Here is a 7,246-nt window from a genome sequence, read left to right on the forward strand (position 1 = left end):
GTTTTTAAAGTTTGTTTTGTTCTTAATGAGTTAAGGAAAGGAAAGGGTTGGGATGAGTTGGGAAGCACAGAGACCTGAGGGAAGCAGCAATACTTACACCAACATGTGCTTATGTGTACATTATCTCATTTAACCCCTGCAACAATCCAATGAGGTACCCTTTTACAGATAGTAAACTGCACCATCAGGGATGGAACCCAGCCTATCGGCTTTAGGGATTTCTCTTTTGTACAATTACCACCTCCTGGGGAAAGTTAGGAAATTCCACCTAGAGATTTTAAGAAGTTGGTGGACCATGGTTTGTAAACCCAAGAGAACCAATTAAATTTATTCTTAGATCATTATTTTAATTTTCTTGTTCTTGACCATGGAAATTTAACATCACCCTTAGCCCTTTAGTGCATCCCTGAGAAAGAAAGGCGAGAAAAAAGAAACCCATTTATAAAATGCTTTTATTCGGAAATCGTTCTGTTCTTTTGGGATGTGACATGACTTAGTGGGAAAAGTGTAAAATCATGCCTCCTCCATTTATTATGATACTGGGCAAGTTTTTCTAATATCTCTGTGGCTAGTTTATCTCATCTGTAAAATATGTCATTGTGAGAATCACGTAGATCAGGTTAATATTTAACACAAAACTTGGGACCTAGTAAGCATTCGATGTCCCTAAATGATTGCTGAAATAGTATTAAAAAGGGTTCAGAATTTGTTTGCAATTCTTCCTGCCTCACCTCTCATACTCAACCTTGTCCAAGACTGTGGGTATATAGTAAAATATTTGTATTCATAAATTTACTTACATTTATTTATATATTTATTATCAGTATGGACTCATGAATTTTAATTTTTGTCAGTGATTTATAATTCATCATTGTACTTAATGATGCTCAAATTATCCCAGATTTGGCTAGCTGTAATTCTTTTCAGCTAGCACATTAGTCCTTGTGTCATGACCTCCTAATTTTTAGAAAATGCCTTTTTATTTTCTAGAATAACAAGATGTTCCAGGCTCATCTTTTGTCTATTCTGCCCCATTCCTGGAGTCAGTCATTTATCCAGAGAGTCTTGATTACTTTTAGTGGATAATGGCGTTAGAGATCAAGATTTGGGTTTCAGATATGATCTTTGCTACTGGGCATCTTTAATTCTTGGTCCTTTGAACAGAGCATAAAATGGTTAGATGTATATAACTTCCTTCCTTCCTTCTTTCCTTCTCCCTACAGTGTGATTATCATATTTATTTGAAATACAATTTGTTTCTTTCTACTTTCAGTTAGCTCTTTCCTTCCTCTTCTTACTGATTTCATTTTAATTTTTGAATATGTAGAACATTTACATGCTTTACAAAATCAAACTTTTTTCTTTTTTTTCACACAGATATTAACATACTTTGTATGTTCTTTACTTTTTTTTACTTAATGTTATGTCCTGGAAATTATATCATATTTGTTCATAGAGACACCCTAACTCTTGTTTATAGCTATATACTACTACATAATGTAAATGGATCTTTCAACTAAACTCCTACACTTAGATATTTAGGTAGTTCTTTATACTTTGTAATTATAAATGATGCTGCATTGAATAACTTTGTGTATATGTATTTTGGTACTGTTGGATATATATGTTCAGAGTAAATTATTAGAATTAGTAATACTGGTTAAAGGGTAAATGCATAATGAAGTTTTATTACATGTTTTGAAATTCCTCCTTATGGGAAAATATACCATTTTGCATTCTACCAGCAATATATGAGAGAGCCTGTTTCCACACAGCCTCGCCGAAACAGTGAATTTCTAAGATATTGAATTTTTGCCAATCTGCTAGGTGAGATTATCAGTATAATTTTAATTTGGATTTTACTTATTATGAGACTGAACATCTTTTTGCATGTAAGGGTCATTTTATTTCCTTTTGTGAATCATCTATATATTTTGCCTATTTACTATAATATTTTGTATTTTTCCTCAATTTTTAAAGGTTCTTTATTTTTTAAATCATTTTATGTTATTGTTTTTCATTATGATAAGTGTAATCTTTAATCCCCATCCCCTGTTTCCCCCATTCCCTCTATTCACCTCCCCTGTGGTAACCATTAGTTTGTTCTCTATAATTAAGAGTCTGTTTCTTGGTTTGTCTCTCTCGTTTCCTTTGTCCATTTGTTTTGTTTCTTAAATTCCACATATGAGTGAGATCATATGGTATTTGTCTTTCTATAACTAACTTATTTCACTCAGCATTATACTCTCTAGCTCTATCCATGTCGTTGAAAAGGGAAATATTTCATTCTTTTTTATGGCTGAGAAATATTCCAGTGTGTGTGTGTGTGTGTACCACATCTTTATCCATTCATCTATCAATTGGACACGTCAGCTGCTTCCATAGTTTGGCTATTGTAAGTAATGCTGCAATAAATATAAGGGTGTATGTATCCCTTTGAATTAGTGTTTTTGTATTTTGGGGGTAAATACCAAATAGCGTGATTTCTGGGTAATAGGGTAGTTCTATTTTTAATTTTTGAGGAACCCACATACTGTTTGCAACAATGGCTGCACCAATTTTCATTCCCACCAATAGCACAAGAGGGTTCCCTTCTCTCCACATCCTCACCAACACTTGTTGTTTCTTGTGTTTATTATTTAGGCATTCTCACAGGTGTGAGGTAATATCTCATTGTAGTTTTGATTTGCATCTCCCTGATAATGAGTGATGTTGAGCATCTTTTTCATGTGTTTGTTGGCATCTATCTGTCTGTCTTTTTTGGAGAAATGCCTATTAATGTCTTCTGTCCATTTTTAAATTGGATTATTTGGGTTTTTTATTTAAAAATTTTTTAAGTTACATCCAAATTAGTTAGCATATAGATAAAACACAGGTTGCCTAGTTAAACTTGAATTTCAGATGAATGATTTTTTTTTTTTAGTATAAGTATGTCCCAAATATTACATGGGACATACTTATACTAAAAATATTTGCTGTTTGAGTTGAAATTCGAATTTACTGGGTGATATGTATTTTTATAAATCTGGCAGCCCTAATCCTGAGGAAAGATAAATCCCTAATCTTGGCATATCCTCTGTTGACCATTTAGGTTCTTAGAAATAGATCAATCCTGCTGACTTAGTCCTCTTGCATTCCATGGTTGTCTTAATGTCATTGTTTGATCTGTGCATCTGCTCTTTCAAGATAGAGTACATACAGCACAGACCTGGCTTTTAATTCTGGCCACAGAATCCTGGAAATGTTATTTATTGCATTTGAGCCTCAAATAAAATCTATCTTACAGGGCTTATTTTGTATAACTAAATGAATTAAATAGTGTTTACATACTATAAATGCTCCATAGTTTTTATCTATTATTATATGCTAAGCTCATAATTTTAACAAATATAGTTAAAGTAGGTCTTTTTCATCAGCAAAAGGGGGATATATAGTCATAGTATCATAATCTGTTCGTGAGTGTACTCATTTCTCAGATAAGGAAACCAACATACAGCTAATAGTCATGATGCTGGGGCAGGGCTCTTCGAAGATGCTTCCCAGTACAAAGGTTAGCCCAAAAGTGAGATGGGAGGTTGGGGTAACTTGGGATAGAATATGGCATTGGGAAGGAGTAAAATGGACACAGGAAAGAGTCAGGGAATGGAGGGCAGGAACTGACCAGTAAGTCAAGACAGACAATGGGAGAGACTAAGAAGTAAAGAGGATGAAAGGTTAACGAGTAAGGGAATACTTAAGGAACAGAGTAAAAGTGAAAAAGTAAGGATAAATGTGAGAGAAAGAAGAAATAAAAAATATTTTTAAGTCAATTACAGAGAAAGGGAGATCATATGAATAAATGGCTAGACAAATAAGTGGGTGAATAAGAAATCAGTGAAGTGAAGATGACCATGGGGAAAGAGTTGGCTCATATATTTTATAAAGTAGATTTTACCTATAATGTCCTATTTAATCTCCATGGTAACTCTGTAAGGAGTGAAAAGTGTGGATATTATTTTCCTCATTTTACAGAGTGAGAAATCCCAGGCTTACAGAGGTAGTTAAATCACTTGCCCCAGACTGCCATATGAATCAACGGAGAGCTGAAATCAGATCCCAGAGCTCATAGCCCCTTCTCCAACACTACACCCTTCTCCTTAGGAACTGTAGTAAGGAGACTGAAGGGCATGATATCTAAATGAATCCAGGGTACCTAAAGAATGCAGACATTTGGTATGTTCTATCCAGAAAGAGACCCAAAGGCCCACTCCATGGCAGGGACCAGCATTCAGGTTTTGAATGTTTCAATCCTTGTAAAAATATAAATGGAATTCTTGTGGCTCCAAAAATAGGAGGCATACTCCTCCAGATTGTTTCTCTTTGATCTAGGTGATCCTCTACTATTTGCAAAGTGAACCATAAATTTGGTTTCACTTCACTTCTTCTCAAAACCTGCAGGCTACCCACTTGTCACAGAAGCCAGAGTGCAGCCTCCCATCTCCAAGCTCATCTTCCAGACTTTAATCCGTGTCCTTTTGATGGGGCCAATGTATTAATTGGCAGACAACGGGAAGAAGCACAATTTTCCTATAACCATTCTGAATTCCTCCTTTGATGTCCAGTTACAATTCTCTCTGCATGCTGCCGTGCATACGATCTCATCTGAATCAAATCCAGCTCCGATAACCCTGGGAAGCCACGACACTGCTTGGGGAGAAAGATTTATACACACAATTCTTTTCCACAGTAAGAAGAAATCACAGTAGAAAATATTGTCATCAAAACACTGGTGCTTCTTTCCTAAAGCTTTCTGCTGTCTGTGTGAGGTGACTTACTCAGTCTTCACCCTTTTTGGTCATGGTTTTATTAGCCATTCATTTTCAGGAGAGAGTTAACAAAATAAACACAGTCCCTAATGACAGTAGGAATACCATCTTGGGGGGCGGGGCAACAAAATACTTTTACATTCCCTCACATGACTTGAACTCTTGACTCTCAAAAGTGGCTGGAGAAGGACTACAAAGGAGGTAAGTGTTGGAATGTGGCAGGAATCTTGTGAGGTCCAAGAACAACAGACATGTTGCTTATGTCTGCTCTCATAGCATGAGTTTGGTAAGTGTACCTATCTCAAAATTCTACTTGTCTCCTCTGCATCTGTTCCTGTTTTTTTCACAATTTGCTCTCTGCCTGGGAGAGACTTCCTAAGACAGGACCCAAGCAGAAAGTAATGCTTCATCATAGCATTTCCACTTGAATTTCTACCATGTGCAAGACTTTGAGCCATGTTCTCCTAGTTGACCTTGTCTCTTATGCCTGCTAATTAGCCTTAACACAATTTATAACCCTTGAAACATAAGCATAATAATTTTGTTCTTCTTTCTAGTTCTAATTGGCACCAGTCATCATAGACTGAGCTAGGCAATATCTAAAATGCACTGCCCTCCCCACTGATCTCTGCCTTCTTTGTAAACCCCTCACTTTGAGTGTGGTCTGAATCTAGTGACTTCTAAATCATGGAATATGCCAAAAAATATGTTACTTCTAAGATTAGGTTACAAAAGGCTATGATTCCTGTCTTGCTCTTAGTCCTTCAGTTGTACTCTCTTTGCCCTCTTACTTGCTCACTTTCATGAAGCCAGCTGCCTTGTGAACTACCCATTAGGTAGTTCTGTAAGCTAAGGAACTAACGGAGGCCTCTGGCCACCAGCCAGTGGGGAACCAAGGCCCTCAGTCCAATGACTCACAAGGAACTGAATACCACCAACAACCATTTAAGTGAGGTTACATGGATATGGAAATGGAAACTTCTCCAGTCAAGTCTTCAGATGAGACTGTAACTCCAGCCTTGTGAGAGACCAAGAGCAGAGAACACAACTAAGCCATGACCACAGAAACTGTAAAATCATAAGTGTTGTTTTAAGCCACTAAGTTTTAGAGTAATTTTTTATGCAGCAGTTGAGAAGTAACACACAGGCTTTAACTCAATTAGGCCACTAAGTTGACATTGCAACACATTAGTTCCATCACCAGCCCTACCTGCCTTCCTTCACCCTCATGAGTTAAGCCCCTTCCATTCTGTGTACATTGCTTTATAGCATTGTTCAGTTTCCATATTCTCTTGGCCTGCTCTTAGTCCACTCTGTCATTACTCAATATCATTTCTTCTGGTAGCACCTGTATAGCTCATAACATTTTTATTTTTCCTTATCACCACTTAGCCTCAGCACATTCTCCAATTGTAGATGTTCAGTAAATAAGTGCAGATGATTTTTTTTAAATAATTGCAGATGATTTAAATGTCAACATTCATTTTAAGTAATTCACTTGAAAGATTTATTTAGTACCTATTACATGCTAGGTACCAAGGATAAAGCAATGAATAAATAATAGACACAAGCCCTGCTCTCATGGAGCTTACCATCTAGAGAGGAAGTTTGATATTGACACCGGTCAATTACATAGCAAACCTATTAGGTATTAAGTTCCCTAAAGGAAAGGTAAATGTGCTGCAAGAATATTAGAAATAAAGGGATTTTACTGAGTGAGGGAAATGAAGAGACACTCTCTGAAAAAGTGGTAACTGAGGCAGATTCTCAAGGGTTAGTGGGAGTTGACTTAGCAAAAGTGAGGAGGGAGTGGGGGATGGAGGGAGAAGGTGAAGCATTCCAGACAAAGGGAACAGTGTGTGCAAACTAGCATCTTTGAAGTGCTCAAAGAGAGCCAGTAAATCTCGAGATTAAACACAGAGGTGGGGTGTGATGTGAGATGAATAGAGAGGTAGGTGAGGGCCAGACCTTATCCTATCCTATTCTAGGCCAATTTTCAGGAATATCCAGAAATTTCCTGGAACAACTGCACTCTTTTGGTAGCATTACAGCCAAACAGGTGTCAAATATTCTTGGACCCTATATTAGGGAGTTGTTTTTTGAGACTTGCTTTGATGACACCCTTAAGTCAGGACTGGGGCGCCTGGGTGGCTCAGTCAGTTAAGCATCCACCTCCAGTTTGTGGGACTGAGCCCCATGTTGGGATCTGTGCTGACAGCATGGAGCCTGCTTGGCATTCTCTCTCTCTGTCCCTATGCTCTCTATCCCCCCACCTCTCTCTCAAAATAAATTAAAAAGAAAACATTAAAAAATCAGGACCATGAAGGAATGAAAAGATAAGGCCCTTTGACCACAAAGAGTGTGTATTCTAGTTGGAGATTTATCATTGAGAACACAACAGTCTCTAAATCACAACAATATAGTGCACATAAAATAATAAC

Source organism: Herpailurus yagouaroundi, unplaced genomic scaffold (assembly GCF_014898765.1).
Source record: "Herpailurus yagouaroundi ecotype Mexico unplaced genomic scaffold, PumYag 184, whole genome shotgun sequence".
Taxonomy (NCBI): domain Eukaryota; kingdom Metazoa; phylum Chordata; class Mammalia; order Carnivora; family Felidae; genus Herpailurus; species Herpailurus yagouaroundi.